Source organism: Capricornis sumatraensis, chromosome 9, assembly GCF_032405125.1.
Source record: "Capricornis sumatraensis isolate serow.1 chromosome 9, serow.2, whole genome shotgun sequence".
NCBI classification, from domain to species: Eukaryota; Metazoa; Chordata; class Mammalia; order Artiodactyla; family Bovidae; genus Capricornis; species Capricornis sumatraensis.
The window spans coordinates 42,702,693-42,719,043 of record NC_091077.1 but is presented as its reverse complement, the minus strand read 5'-3'; positions in this window follow the sequence as shown (position 1 = coordinate 42,719,043).

Here is a 16,351-nt window from a genome sequence, read left to right as displayed (position 1 = left end):
TGAAGTCAGGAGTCTAGCTCGGGCGTCACGGGGCTGAATCCAGGCTTGGGCAGGGCTGGTCCTTCTGGAGGCTCCCGGGGAGCACGGGCTCTCCACTTTTCCAGCTTCTAGAGGCACCGCATCCCTGGCTTGTGGCCCCTCACTCCATCCTCACAGCCAACAGCACAGCATCTCCTGTCTCTCTGCCTCTGACACCCATTCCTTCTCATAAGGATCCTGTGATGATACTGGGACCCCTGGGGAATCCAGAGTAATCCCCATCTCAGGGGTCTTAGCTTAATCCCACCTGCAAAGTCCCATCTGCCTCATGACATGTTTACAGGCCCAGGGACCAGGATGGGGGTGTCTCTGGGGCTGCTGCTCTGCTGAGCACAGTGGGAGAATCTCTTGTCTGCATCTGCAGTCCTAGACAGTCTCGTTTGCCTCTGGCTCCTGCTCATTCACTTGGGGACCAATTGCTGGGTCCTGAAGGGGTGGCATGCTGACTGCCCTCACGTCTTCTCTCAAGCCCACCACGCGTCAGGTCCCGAGCCGTGATTCCCAGACGCTTTGAGGACACTACTTCACTCAGTAACGTAAAGGACAGTTGTTGAGTATTAACAGGTCCAGTACTAACAGTATTAACAGTATTAACAGGTGCAGACTTGGATGGAGGTTCAAAAGAAAAAGGTTAAAAAGAAGCCCACCCTCATCTTCTCTGGATGACCCGGCAGCACAGATGGATGGATGGACGGATGCCTCACTGAGCCTGTGGGTGCCGCTGAGTGCAGGTTTCTTGCGGGCGGGCAGCGTGATGGCCACGCACACTCGTCTGATGATGACGTGACCCCTGCTCTCTCCCTGCTGCTCTGGTGGGTACCACTGTTGTGATGAAGCCCAGAAGCATATCCACGCAGACTCACACCCCGGTAAGTCAGGAGTCCCACCTGGAACCAGGGTGGCCTGCATCCAGCAGGGTGGACTATGGGGTCAGCTGATTCCCTGAGCCTGGGAACATGGCATGCTGGACATGGCTCTGCAGACAGGGCCCAGGGAGGTTGTCGTGGGTTCCCTGGGTGGGTCCAGTACTGTAGCATGTCCTAAGAGAGAAGCTGAGGAGACAGGGTGACACCAAAGCCATGCATTGCGCCCTGGCCTGAGGCGGGAGGGACACAGCCCTGCAAGGCCCCACGGCCTCCCCTCGGGCCTCGGGAGGGAGGGAGGAGGCCCTGCGGACACACCTGACCTCCAGGGGATTAGGGTCTGTTGTTTCAGCTACTGATGTGTGGTGAGTAGGAAACCAGTGGAGGTTAGAAATCTTAGACCCTTGGTACCTGCTGTGCTGGAAACGTGCAGCTCCACCAATAGGGGTGGTCAACCCTAGGGACCTCGTGCCACAACACAAAACGAGGCTTTAAACCAGCCGAGTGTCCAAAACGGCGCACTCATTCTCTTGTCAAAGACCCCTCGTGTTTTAGCATTCCTCTTCAAGCTGAGAAAAAAGCACTGCACACTGACATGTCCCGAAGAAATAAAATGTGACCTTAACTGCCCACATGTCAGCCATTATATTGTGATTTAGTGAGCGGATAAAGAGGCATGTATACTTCGTGAGTCCAGTGTGATCTGTGGTCTGCTTTGTTGAGAACAGAAAGGAAAATCTATCTGTCTGGGTTTTACCATCACTGACGCAGGTGAGTGTAGCCACCCCTGCAGTCAGCTTCCGCAAGTTTAAGCCCTGCCTGAAGCTGCTCTGAGTCCAGGCTTTCTCCTGGACTGGCAGCTGCTCGCTGACCCTGCAGGCTGAAGTGTCCAGGACTCAGTAAACCAGAAGGTGTTTGGGCGGAGGAGACTCTGTGACCCTCATTCTCAGGGTTGATGCCTGCTCACTGCAAAAGAGCCATCAGTTCTTGCCCTCCACTCTTCCCCAGTATCATATTGGACGCCTTCTGTGCTATGGGTTCATCTTCCGGCGTCATATCTTTTTGCCTTTTCATAACTGTCCATGGGATTTTCCAGGCAGGAATACTGGAGGGGGCTGCCATTTCCTTCTCCAGAGGGTCACGTTTTGTCAGAAGCCTTCACTCTGAACTGTCCTTCTCAGGTGGGCTTGCGCGGCACAGCTCAGAGCTTCATTGAGTTACAATACTTTGGCCACCTGATGCGAAGAGCCGACCCATTGGAAAAGACCCTGATGCTGGGAAAGATTTGAGGGCCAAAGGAGAAGGGGGTGGCAGAGGATGAGATGGTTAGAGAGCATCACTGACTCAATGGACATGAATTTGAGCAAACTCTGGGAGATAATGAAGGACAGAGGGGCCTGGCGCACTGCAGTCAGTAGAGTTGCAAACATTTGAGTTGACCATGACTGAGTGACTGAACAACAACATGTCTGCTCAGGGTCAGGACCTGCCCTGTGATTCATCTGGACAGTGCAGAAATGGGCTTGTTCACGTTTCCTGACAGGACCAGCATCAGGCTCAGTTCTTCCCCTTTACCTTACCACTTTCAACTTATGTTACTTCTTTTATGTTTTTTTAAATGTTTCAAAATATGACTCAAGCTCTGTGTCAGGGGCTATAGGTTCCCAGGAACCAGACCGTGAGACAGAGGCTGGGACGGAGAAGCATCGGGCGTCGGCCCTCGTGGTCACCACTGGTAGGACTCTGAGAAAAGGTGACAGAGTCCCCGCAGGTCCGGCGGGAGCTCTGGAGCCTCATGCTGTCCCCGTTGGCCTCTGTGCATTCCTGGCAGTGGGGAAACTTCTTGTGTGTGTGATGTGGGGGGGTGGGGTATGGGGGTGTGTGCGAGGGGGACAGACCTACCCGCAATACCCACCTCCCCGGATCGGCTCAGGTCAGGGTGATGTCTGCAGGAAATGGTTCCTCCAGGGCTGCTTTTTCTGGGTGGGGGGAACTTGCAACAGAAAGATTAGGGGGCTCCCCTGGTGGCTCAGTGGTCAAGAATCTGCCTGTCAGCGCAGGAGACACGAGTTCAATCCCTGGTCTGGGAACATCCCACATGCTGCGGATCAACTAAGCCTGTGCACCACAGCTACTGAGCCTGTGCTCTAGAGCCCGTGCTCCGCAACAAGAGACGCCCACACAGCACGACTAGAGAGTAGCCCCTGCTGGCTGCAACTAGAGAAAAGCCCACGCGGCAGGGAAGACCCAGCACAGCCAAACATGAATCAACAACACTAAAGAATAAGACAGCTTAGTGGATGAACCGCTGCCCCGAGCTGCGAGCACCCAGCGCCCCTCCCCTCTGCCGGCTCTCCCTCTGCTGGGCTCAGCTGTGGGGGTGCCCCAGACCTTAGCCCACTGCTCAACTGTCAGGCCAGGCACAGCAGTGCCAGGAGAAGGGACTCGGAGGCCCTGCCCATCGCCCTGCTGGACGGTGCATCCTTTGTGCTGCTCACAGGCCGGGAACACCCTCTGCAGCTCTCTTTTTCCTCCCTGACGTCTCTGCCAAAGACACTGCTTTTTATTTTCCTAGTCTCCTTTCCTGTCCTCTTTATTTGAAATCTTTCTGGTTTACAGAATGATAGAAAAAGCAGAGTAAGAAAACCCCTGCAAACTTTGCCCCCAGACTCAGCCATGCAGTTTGCCTACCTGCTCTGTCATTTGCTCTCCCTTCCATGTCTGTGTTTCGTAGACAGAAAACACATCTTTCTGAAGATCTTGAGAGTGAGCTGCATATTCGTGGCCCTTGACCCCTGTCACCATTCACTGGGGTGACTCTAACAAAAAGGCCACGGACTGGGGGCTTATGAATAACAGCGATTGTGTTTCTCATCTGCAGACTGGAGTCCAGGATTGGGGTGCCAGCAGATGCGTGGTCTGGTGAGTATTTGCTTCCTGGTTCAAAGGCCATCTTCTGGCTGTGCCCTCATAGGGCAGAAGGGCTGAGGGAGCATTCTGGGGTCTCTCTCATCAGGGCAGTAATCCCTTCATGGTGGCTCTGCCCTTCTGATATAATCACATGCCAAGAGCCCACCTCCTCTAACACCAGCACACCGGGGATTGTGTTTTAATATAGCAATTTTTATGGCACACAGATATTTTGCTTACAACTGCCCCTAAAGGCTTCAATGTGAATTTTCTAAGAAGTACATTCTCTTATAGAATCACAGAGCAGCTACTGATTCCAGGTAGCTTAATGCTGATACAGTGCATTATTCCATCTACATGTGAGTTTCAGCTTTGTCAGTTGACCTAGTGATTTCCCTCCAACCTACTGGATCCAGCCCAGCATCAGGCAATGTGTTTAGTTCTCACATCTGGAACATTTCCACAGATCGGTCTTTTATGGTATTGATATTTTTGAAGAAACTGTCCTTTTCCCCCTTGTTTATGTTGTTGTTCAGTCGCTAACTTGTGTCCGACTCTGTGACCCGTGGACTGCAGCACACCAGGCTCCTCTGTCCTTCATTATCTCCCTAGTTTGCTCAAATTTATGTCCATTGAGTCAGTGATGCCCTTTAATCATCTCATTCTCTGCTGCCTTCTTCTCCTTTTGCCTTCAACCTTTCCCAGCATCAGAGTCTGTTCCAATGAGTGAGCTCTTCACATCAGGTGGTCAAAGTATTGGATTGATTCCTGTTAGGATTGCCTGGTTTGATCTTCTTGCAGTCCAAGGGACTCTCAAGAGTCTTCTCCAGCACCACGATTCAGAAGCATCAGTTCTTTGGCATCTAGCCTTCTTTATGGTCCAACTCTACATCTGTACATGACTACTAGAAAAACTGTAGCTTTGACTATATGGACCTTTGTTGGCAAAGTGATGTCTGCTTTTTAATATGTTATTTAGGTTTGTCATAGGTTTTCTTTCCAGGAACAAGTGTCTTAATTTCATGGCTGCAGTCACTGTCTGCAGTGACTTTGGAGCCCAAGAAAATAAAATCTGCCACTGCTTCCACTTTTCCCCCTTCTATTTGCTGTGAAGTGATGGGCTTGGGTGCCACAATCTTTTTTTTTTTTTTTTTAATGTTGAGCTTTAAGTCAGCTTTTCCACTCTCCTCTTTCACACTCATCAAAAGGCTCTTTAGTTCCTCTTCACTTTCTGCCTTTGGAATGGTGTGTATGTGTGTGCTTAGTCACTCAGTTATGTCCAATTCTTTGTGACCCTTTGGACTATAGCCTGCCATGCTCCTCTGTCCGTGGGATTTCCCAGGCTAGAATACTGGAGTGGGTTGCCATTTCCTCCTCCAGGGGATCTTCTGGACCCAGGGATCGAACTTGTGTCTCCTGTGTCTCCTGCACTGCAGGCATATCGGGGAAGCCCATATTGAAGTGGTATCATCTGCATATCTGAGGTTGTTGATATTTCTCCTGGCAATCTTGATTCCAGCTTGTGATTCATCCAGACTGGCATTTCGCATGATGCACTCTGCATATAAGTGAAATAAGCAGGGTGATAATATACAGCCTTGTCCTACCCCTTTCCCAATGTTGAACCAGTCAGTTGTTCCATGTCTGGTTCTAACTGTTGTTAATAGAATGTTCCTTATTTGAAGTTTGTGTGAAGTCCCTCAAATATAGACACAGGTTGTGTATTCCTGGGCACAAGTGATGGTCTTTCTCAGGGCACGCTTCCTCCCCTCACTTGTGGGGTTAATGTTTCTCACCTGGTGGGATGATTGCCTCATTTCTCTACTCTAATCTGTGGGAAGAGACTTACACATTTTTATTTTTAAATTTTATTTGATTGAGGTATTATTGATTTATAATGTTGTGTTTAATTTCTGCTATACAGCAAAGTGATTCAGTTATGCATATATATACATTCTGTTCATACTTTTCCATTATGGTTTACCACAGGATGTTGAATGTAGTTCTCTGTGCTCTACAGAAGGACCTTGTTGTTTACCCATCCTATATAGAATAGTTTGCATCTGCTAACCCCGGACTCCCAGTACAGCCCTCCCTCACTCCCCACCCCCACCTCCCTGGCAATCACAAGTCTGTTCTCTAAGTTTGTGAGTCTGTTTCTGTTTTGTAGATGCTCATTTGTGTCATATTTTAGAGTCCACATATAAGTGGTATCATATGTTATTTGTCTTTGTCTGGCTTCCTTCTTTCCCTGACTTTCATATTTAGTATGAAAATCTTCAGGTCCATCCTTGTTGCTGCAATCGGCATCATTTCATTTTTTATGGCTGAATAATATTCCATTGTATATGTGTACCAAGTCTTCTATATCCATTCATCTGTTGATGGACATTTAGGTTTTTTTCTGTGTCTTGGCTATTGTGTATAGTGCTGCTATGAACATTGGGATGCATGTGTCTTTTTGAATTATAGTTTTGTTTGGACATATGCCCAGGATTGGGATTGCTGGATCATATGGAAACTCTATTTTACATTTTCTGAGGAAACTCCATACTGTTTTCTATAGTGGCTGCACCAATTTACGGTCCCACCAACCCTGTAGGAGGGTTCCATTTTTTCTACACCCTCTCCAGCATTTGTAATTTGTAAATGTTTTAATGATGGCTTTAATGATTGGTGTGAGGTGGTACCTCATTGTAGTTTTGATTTGCATTTTTCCATTAATTAGTGATGCTGAGCGTCTTTTCATGTGCTTATTTACCATCTGTCTGTCTTCTTTGGAGAAATGTCTAGTTAGGTCTTCTGCCCATTTTTCCATTGGGTTGTTTGTTTTTTTGTTATTGGTTGTTGTGTTGTATGAGCTGTTCATACATTTTGGAAATCAAACCCTTTCTTAATTTGCTTAATCATTTGCAAATATTTTTCTCCAAGTCTGTAGGTTGATGGTTTCATTTGCTTTAGAAAAGCTTGTGAATTTGGTTAGTTTCCATTTGTTGGTTGTTGTTCAGTCCCTAGGTGGTGTCTGACTCTTTGTGACCCCATGGACTGCAGCATGCCAGGCTTCCCTGTCCTTCACTATCTCTCAGAGTTTGTTCAAACTCATGTCGAGTCCATGATGTCATTCAACCATCTCATCTCTGTCGCCCCCTTCTCCTCCTGCCTTCAATCTTTTCCAGCATCAAGGTCTTTTCCAATAAGTTGGCTCTTCAAATCAGGAAGCCAAAGTATTGGAGCTTCAGCTTCAGCATCAGTCCTTCCAATGTTTAAGGCTGGTTTCCTTTACCATTGACTGCTTTGATCTCTGCAGTCCAAGGGACTCTCAAGAGTCTTCTCCAGTACCACAATTTGAAAGCATCAATTCTTTGGTGCTCAGCCTTTGTTATGGTCCAGCTCTCACATCCATACATGATTGCTGGAAAACCTATAGCTATGACTATACAAACCTTTGTTGGCAAAATGATGCTTCTGCTTTTTAATACACTGTCTAGGTTTGTCATAGATTTTTTTCAAGAAGCAAGCGTCTTTTAATTTCATGGCTGCAATCACCATCCACAGTGATTTCTGAGCCCAAGAAAATAAAATCTGCCACTGTTTCCTTTTTTTCTTATCTATTTGCCATGAAGTGATGAAACTGAATGTCATGATCTTAGTTTTTGAATGTTGAGCTTTAAGCTAGCCTTTTCACTCTCTTCTTTCACCTTCATCAAGAGACTCTCATTCTTCTTCACTTTATTTTTGCTTTTATTTCTGTTGCTTTGGGGGACTGACCTAGGAAAACATTGGTAAGATTTATGTCAGAGAATGTTTTGCCTATGTTCTCTTTTAGGAGTACTTTTGTGTCATGTCTTATATTTAAGCCAACCTGAGTTTATTTTTGTGCATGTGTATGGGAGTGTGCTAACTTCATTGAATTACACATGGTTATTCAGTTTTCCCAATGCCACTTGCTGAAGAGACTTTCAGTTCAGTTCAGTTCAGTTCAGTTCAGTTGCTCAGTCGTGTCCAACTCTTTGCGACCCCATGAATCGCAGCACGCCAGGCCTCCCTGTCCATCACCAACTCCAGGAGTTCACTCAGACTCACGTCGGTGATGCCATCCAGCCATCTCATCCTCTGTCATCCCCTTTTCCTCCTTCCCTCAATCCCTCCCAGCATTAGAGTCTTTTCCAATGAGTCAACTCTTTGCATGAGGTGGCCAAAGTACTGGAGTTTCAGCTTCAGCATCATTCCTTCCAAAGAACACCCAGGGCTGATCTTTAGAATGGACTGGTTGGATCTCCTTGCAGTCCACGGGACTCTCAAGAGTCTTCCAACACCACAGTTCAAAAGCATCAATTCTTTGGCGCTCAGCTTTCTTCACAGTCCAACTCTCACATCCATACATGACCACTGGAAAAACCATAGCCTTGACTAGATGGACCTTTGTTGGCAAAGTGATGTCTCTGCTTTTCAATATGCTATCTAGGTTGGTCATAACTTTCCTTCCAAGGAGTAAGTGTCTTTTAATTTCATGACTTTCTTCCATTTCTTGCTTCCTCCAAGATTAACTGACCATAGATAGAGGTGTAATTCTGGGCTCTCTATTCTGTTCCATTGATTCATGCCTGTTTTGTGCTGATACCATGCTGCTTTGATGACTGCAGCTTATACTACAGGGGAAGAAACTTTCAGACCTGGAACACATTGCTCTCTCCATTCCTTCGTCTGCTGCTGTTGTTGTTCGGTTGCCAAGTCATGTCAGAGTCTTTACGACCCCAAGAACTGCAGCACACCAGGCTTTCCCTGTCCCTCATTTTTGATGATTCTTGTTAAAGCTCCCTCCAAGGAGTCTCCTCTGGTCCCCTAGGCTTACTCAAGCCCTTTCCCTCTGTTGCTGCCACGTGTGATTATACAGAGCCCCACTGTCACTGTGTCTTGTTGGTTTACCTTCCTACTTCACTGGACCTCTGGTTGCTCAGTACCCAGTTGAGGGCTGCAGGGACACTGAGTGACTGATTGACCAAGCTGACCCCTTATCAGTGAGGACCCTCCCTCCAAGGGCCTGAACCCTCAATCTGGATGATGTATACCAATGTGAGTCGGGAGCTCATGACTCATGCAACTTGTGACTCATGCAGAGAAGAGAGCAGGGCAGGCCTTCTAAGACCGGTTCTCTCCTGGCTGGTAGGCTCCCCGGGGCTGGGCTAGCGCTTTTACACCAAGCATCCAGCAGCAGTTGACACTGCTATCAAAGTCAGCTTGAAAAGGACCGGGGCTGAATCCTAGGTCTCCCCCGCATCCATTCTTCCTGGTTTGTGTGAGCCTGAAACGTGTGTGCCTCCTCTCTGCTTTGCCCATATTCCCCAGCCGTCCACCTCTGCTCTAGTCACCATCCTAGTCTCTGCTTTGCCTTCTCTGTCTACACCTTCCACCCTGATGTCCTCAGCACGTCTCTGAGACACAAGGTATGGGGAATCCTTGTCTGGACCCTCTTGTTCACGCGCTTCGCCGCCAGCGCAGGCCCGTAATGTTTCCTCGATTAGATACAACTCATGACAACAACAGGTCCAGAGCCAGCGGAAGGGCTGGGCTCCACCTCCCCTGCTGACAGTGGGCACTCGGGTTCCAAGCCCCCAGTGAGATCCGTCGTCACTGGTGCAAACGTGCGGAAAGTTCGAGAACCACGCTACCCAGACTTAAGTCCTTTTAAGGAGGGGGGTCGTCTCTCCGGGGCTCGGGGTCCTCAGCTGTAACACTTGGGGGGGCACTATGGCTTGGAAGGAGGACTGGGGACCCGCGCTTAAGCTCTGGTTATCAGGAATCGGCACTTCCATCCAGGGTGCCCCCACATTCCAAGCCGAGGCCAAGGTCCGTGGAAACCCGCGCATCCCATATCGCGCACCTACTACGCGCCGGCTCGCGCCCCGCCCCGGCCCCGCCCCCGACCCCGCCCAGGCGCCCCCCGCCCGCCCCGGCGCTTCAGCCAATGAGCGCGTGGCCCCGCATCCGGGGATCCCGGCGCGGCCGCCGCCTCCCGCGCACACACGGCCATGGCGGAGGTGAGTGAGCGGGCCGGGGGAGCCGGCCCCCGCCCCGGCCCGCGCCCCCGCCTCCTGGCCGGGCCGCTTGGGGGCCCCGGGCGCCGAGGCTCCGGGCCGGGGCTCGGAGCCGGGCCGCAGTACGGCTCCCGTCGGAGCCCGAGGGGCGCGGGGCTCTACCGGCAGTCGCCCCCGGCCCCGGTCCCCCCCTCCCGGGTGCCACATCGCGGGCGGCAGTGCGCATGTGCGGCGCGGGGGTCGGGGGCGCGGGGTGGAGCGGGGGTGGCGGGGGCGGGGAGGGGGCGCGCGCCCGCAGTTTCCCGCCTCCCGCCCCCCGCCCCCGGCGCCCGCCCGGCGTCTGCCAACTTCGCGGACCGCGCTTTCCCACCGGACCCTGCCTCACCGGACCCCCGCCCGCTGACCCCACCAGCGGCGCTGAAGCCCCTCCCCGCGGCGCTATCCCTGCAGAGTCGTGCCCCATCCGGCCCACAGTCCCCTGACCCTATCCACCCCCGATTCCGCGGCTCTCACCGTGCAGAGTCGTGCCCCCTCCGGCCCCCTGACCCTACCCAGCCCCCACCCCCCGGCGCTGACCTCGCGGAATCTTTCTCCCTCTAACCCTACCCACTCCCCACCCCCCGGCGCTGGTCCCGCGGAGTCGCGCTCCTGCCGGATCCCGGGACCCCGGGCAGGACTCGAGCTCCCACCTGGGGTCAGCCCGGCCCGGAGGGCTGCTTTTTCCCGCGGCTTGAAGTTGCTTCGCGGAGCCTTCTCTCTCTGTCCGCAAAGCGGGCCCAAGACCCCGAATCCTTGGGGCCGGACCGATGTTGGAGTTGAGTGTTTCGGATTTGAAGATCTGTGGGATTCCGGGCTGTGATGCTTGAGCAAACTCAGCTCGGATTGTCGAGATCCAGACACCCGGTAGCTTCGTGGCGGGTCGAACCAGGGATGAAAAACTTTCACTTTGAGGGCTTTTTGGAATGTTGGATAAAGCAGTGCGAACCTGCTTTCACCTTTTAGGGCTCTAGGGAGAATGAAATGAATAACGCATCTGCTAGGGACTCAGCAGACGTGACTCTTAGCGCAGACGGTCAGTGTGGGGACTCTAGGCAGGTCCCTGGACTCAGCAAGTGATTCTCACGCAGTGGGTGAGGCTGCCCAGGCCCAGAGAGGAGCAGACACCCGCCCGGGTCCTGGGATGCTTGGCCTGATCGGGGAGCCACGTTGGGCTGTATGTCTTGGCGCTGAGTGGGTGGATGTTGTGGAGGTGGAACTGGCCATTCTCTCCCACTAGTGACTTTCGCAGGGGCAGCAGGAGGCCCTGCGTTTGTGCCAAAGAGGGTGTGGGCATACCAGTGCAAGGCCAGACCTCCCCAGCCCATTCCTGTCTTATATGCTGGTGGCTGGACTCAAAGGGCTCTTCCAGAGTAGTTCTCTTTCCTTAGAGGGCATTTGGGGAGACAAGCCTCCTGGGCAGTGGCTGTACTTGTGGGATGGAGGTAGAAGCCAGGTCTCCTGACAGCCCAGTAGGGGCGTGGCTGTCCGTGTATGTGTCTGCCTCAGGGGCCAGCAGTCTTGGCCAGGCAGGTAGCCCTGTGTGACAGGTGGGTGGGACAAACTCCCCAACCAACCTGCCCTGAGTGGTGCCTGGTTTGGCTGTTGACTCTGCCCTGTCAGGGCTGCCAGGTGTCCAGTTTGGGGTGAATTGGAGCTGGTTTCTTAAAAAGAAAGCCAACTCGGTGGGAGGCCCTGAGGGCCTGGCAGTGAGGGACCGCAGGTATGCAAATGTCAGTGGTGGTGAGCACGGCTGGCCTTTGCCTGGGAGGCTGCCCCTGTCTCTGGAGCCTTTCACGCTGGGCTGCCTTGGGCCAGTCTCTGAGCTGGGATCCCATAAGATCTTGGCTCCATGCTTGCACAGAGAGGCTGAGCCTTGTGCAGTTCTTGTCTTGAGCCAATACAAATAGTGATTCCTGACCAAGCAGTGAGTGCTCATTTTTCTTATCACCAAGGTAGCCATCAGCACCCTGAGAAAAGGTGGGGTGCTTCTTACTGTTTTGCTTGTGGATCCCAACTTAATCTTTAAAAAGCTGAGTCCACTGTCCGTATCTTGTGCTTAAGAGACAGCTTTTTGTTGTCCTTAGGGTAAAGTGCGTCTTTTCCCTGTGATCCTCAGCCCAGTGGCCTTGTTCTCTGGACCCCTCGCACCTTCTCCACCGTGGTTCCTGGCTCCCTGTGGCATCTGCACCCGCGGGGGCCTCGCTGTGCGGTGGAGTCTGCTGCCCTACTGGCTGCTGTGGAGACAGCCACGCAGCCTCCTTCACCCCTGGCGTGGGGCCTCCACCCTGTTTTCTCCCCTCAGTGCCCCGCACATCTGCTGTTGGCCAGTGTCCCCAGCTGGGTGGGTGACTTGCCGAGACTGGAGGGCAGAACCTGTTTGCTGATTGCTGCGCCCCAGCCCAGAGCAGGTGCGGCATGGGCTGTCAGTCAGCAGAGAGGTGCTGGGCGGCCCAGTGGGACCACGTATCTGCCAGGGGCCAGGGGTTTTGGTTAACTGCTGCTGTGTGATGAGCCACCTCTGCAGTCAGCTTCTCAGAGCAGCCAGTGCTGCTTAACCACCTGTCCCAGCCTGGAGGTCTGGCTGGTCCCGCCCGTGGTTGCGGCTGGTTGGTGGCTGGGCTGAGCCACCCGCATGTGGCTGCAACACTAGCGTGGCCTGGCCTCGTGGCTTGTGCTTCCTCACAGCATGGCGGCTGGTGGAAGTTACACTGCCTTTCACAGCCTAGACTTGAGGGTCACGAGGATCCCTCCCACCAGAGTCCCAGGCCTGGCCATTGCACAGGGAGGGGGTGTAGGACCCCCTCTGGAAGGGAGGCATGTGGGTGTCCCATGCTTGGAGGAAGAGCCTGTGGGTGGGGTGCCTGGTTCGCCAAGTGGAGGATGGACCCCAATGTCTCTGTGGGTGAGCTGGACCCAGACACTGCTCTGACCCTTCCAGCTGTGCCTCTGTCCTGTCTGAGCCCCTACCCTGTCTGAGCCTCCACCGAAGGCAGGGCAGGGCCCCTCCTCCCTCTTGACTGAGCCCCCTCCCTCCCATCTGGGCCCCAGGCCAAGGCCGGGCAAGGCAGCTCCCCATCCTGGGCTTGTTCTTCGTCCCCACAATGCTGTCTCTCCTTTTTTTCTAACCCTGATTCTCCTCCCTTTTTTTCTTTATAAAATTTTTTAACTCGGAATGCCCTTAGCCAGCTCCTCACCTGTTTCCTTCTCCCATCTTTGCAAAACGGGGGCCATGGGCTCCAGAGTGGTCTGAATGGGGCGGGGGGAGGGTAAGGTGGACAGGACGCGGGGAACCCACTGCTGTGCCTGGGCCTGGCTTGAAAGTCGGTGTTGGGGCAACCGTGCTGCTCTCAGAGCTGCCTGAGGTGAGCCTGGGGATCTAGGCCTGGGGGGGAGGCTGAGCAGACCCAGCCTTCCCCCTGTCCTCTGGCTCTTGTTCCCCCTGCTGCTGTCCTGGCTCCCCTGCCAGCACCCCTGGGCAGACCCGAAGGTGGAGGGGGTGCTGGGCTGAGCCCTTCTCCGACTGTCTGCTGCTGTCATGCTCGGGCCTTGCCCAGAAGGAACATCTCTGGGCTGGCACCTGCAGGTGGTCTGTGGCCTGCAGGCTGCTGGCCCCTTCCTGGAGAGGGGCGAGGGTGCCACTCTGGTGCTGTGTCCAGGCTGCTCCCTCGCTCCCTGTGTAGTTACCACCTGTCCCAGGTTAAGGGGCTAACCTTCTTAAAGTGGCCTGTGTGGGGGGACTCCCTCTTAGAACTCGGGGTGCTCCTGGCAGAGCACTTGGGGTGCCCCTGGGCACCTCCTTCTCTTAGAACTTGGGGTACTCCCACTGAACACTTGGGGTGCCCTGTATACTTCCTCATAGAACTTGGTATGCTCCTGAAAGAGCACTTGGGGTATTCCCCCTGTACATTTCCTCTTAGAACTTGGGGTGCTCTCGGCCAAGGTCTTGGGGCTCCCCTACACCTCCTCCCAAAGAACTGGGCCGGTCTCCTGGCACGTTTCAGACTTCTCCTCACCTTGGTGTTTCCAGGGCCCTGGCTTGCTCTGCCTCCTGGCTCTCTCTGGCTTTACTGACCATTTGTGTACTTTTGTTCACGCTCCCAAGAAAAGTGGCAGTTCTGTTAAGCGTTTCTGAGTTCCAGAGCTGGAGTTCCAAGGCAGCACTTGTAGCTGTACCATTTACATGCTGTGTGAGCTTTACTGAGTGACTTGACCTTTCAGAGTTTTAAGTCCTGTATTTCTCTAATGAAGAAAATGATTATGCAACCTCTTGACTTAGGAAATCAGTATGGAAATTCTTACTAAACTTTTTTCTAAAATTTGAAGTTTAGTTTATTAACTATTCTAATCTTTTTTTTTTTTTTGGTAAACAACTTTACTGAGGTATATGTAGTTCGTTTACTTTACAGTTCACTCATTTTAATGTGTCCAATTCAGTGGTTCTTCGTATAGTCAGAGTTGTACAGGCATCACCAGTCAATTTTAGAACATTTTCACCAGCCCAGAAGAAACTGTGTACTCCTTAGTCTTTCTTCTCCCCCCAGCCCCAGACAACCAGGAACCCACTCTCTGTGTCTGTGGATCAGCCTGTTCTGGACGTTTCCCGTCAGTGGAGTCACACCCTGTGTGTCTTTCTGTGTCTGCTTCTCTCCCTGAGCATCGTGTTCTCAGGGTCCGTCCACGTAGTAGTGAGTGTCAGGGCTTCTCTCCTTTTTGGGGCTGAGTGATGTTCCACCTGATGTCTCTTTGGGTTCTTTCCTCCTTTGGCTATTGTGAGTCAGACTGCTGAGAATGCTTGTGAACAGGTCTCAGTGTGGATGAAGATTTCCGCTTCTCTTGGATGTTGTCAGGGAGGAGAGGCTTGACTTTTCCCTCTGCCCCCCTGGGTCCCGGCTGGGGCCCCATGGTTCAGGCTTACAAGGGCAGGTTCACAAGAGAGAAACAAGCAGCTTGTTAGGCAGGTGGTGTGTGTCACGTGGGAGAACCCTGTGAGGAGTCCCCTGGAGGGTGTGGACAGCAGTGTGGTCAGTGCAGAGGGAAGGCCTTGACCTTCGGAGGCGGAGCCTCCTGGGTAGAGGGGTGAAGGGCTGCTCGGTAGGCTGTGTGTGCTCCGCCCTGGCGCTTTACCACTGGCTTCCACGCTTGACACTCTGTGCCAGGGCGGTGTGTGGGGGTCCCCCCAACCCTTGGTGTGCTCCTTGTGCTGTCCACTGCAGGTCCCCTCCCAAGGGGCCGAGTCCCCACTCTTGGTGTCATGTATCCTGATCTCAGTGTGCTCACTGCCCTCCTGACATCGAGCCTTGTTTCCGTGTACTGAGCTGTGGGTGCAGCTCTTTGGAGACTTTGCCTGTTTAAAAATCCAGTTTCCTTTTTCTTGATGATCTGTAAGAATTCTGTACGTGTTCTAGATGCAAGTCCAGTTTTAGAGCTGCATGATTTGCACATATCTTTTACTGGTCTGTGGGTCACCTTTGCACTTTCACGATGCTGCTGTTTGAAGCACAGAGAGTTTTAATTTTGATAAAATACAGTTTATCTGTTTTTTTCTTTTGTTGTTTACGTTTTTTGTGTCTTACCTAAGAAACTGTTGCCTGGTGAGAAAGACTCATTGCCTTGGTTTTTTCTAAGAGTTTGATAGTGTTAGCTCTTATATTCAAGGTCTTTGATCCATTTTGAGTGAGTTTTTGTGTGGTGTGGGAGAGGAGTTTAACTTTATTATTCTGTGTGTGGATAGCCAGGCACCCCAGCACAATTTGTTGAAAAACTATTTATTACATGTTGAATTTTTCTGTCACCCTTTAAAAAATTTGCTTTCCTGTAGTATGTGGTTTACTTCTGAATCCTCAGTTTGTTAATTTGGTCTGAATATCCCGCCTTATGTCAACACCACACTGTATCCATTACTGTAGCTTTGCAGTACTTTTGAGGTCAGGAAACGTTCTTTCCCCTCAGGATTGTTCTGGCTATTCAGGGTCCCTGAGTTTTCTTGTGATTTTGGGGACAGTTTCTGTGTGGAAGCCAGTTGGGGTTCTCATAGGCCTATCATTGAACCTCTAGATGAGTTGAGGAACGTTGACATCTTGGCAGTTGTAAGTCTTGAGCGAGGAATATAGTGTTTTTCCATTTTGTGTAGATATTTGGTTTCTTTCAACCTTCTTTGCACTTTCCAGAGTGTTAGTTTTGAACTCCTTGTGCTCCTTTTATCTCTAAGTATTTTATTCTTTCTGGTGCTGTTGTAAATGGAACTGTCTTCCTTGTTTTCTTTTTAGACTGTTCGTTGCTACTGCATAGCAGTAAAGTTTCTGTGGCTTGTCTTATGTCCTGCAGCCTGCTGAACTCATTTACTGGTTCCAGTTTCTTCAGTGGATTCTTTGCGTGTCTTCTGTGTCCCAGGTCATGATGTAGTTTTGCATCTTGGACTCCTTTCATTTCGCTTTCCTGCCTTCTGGAGCCTCCAGGACGGCATTG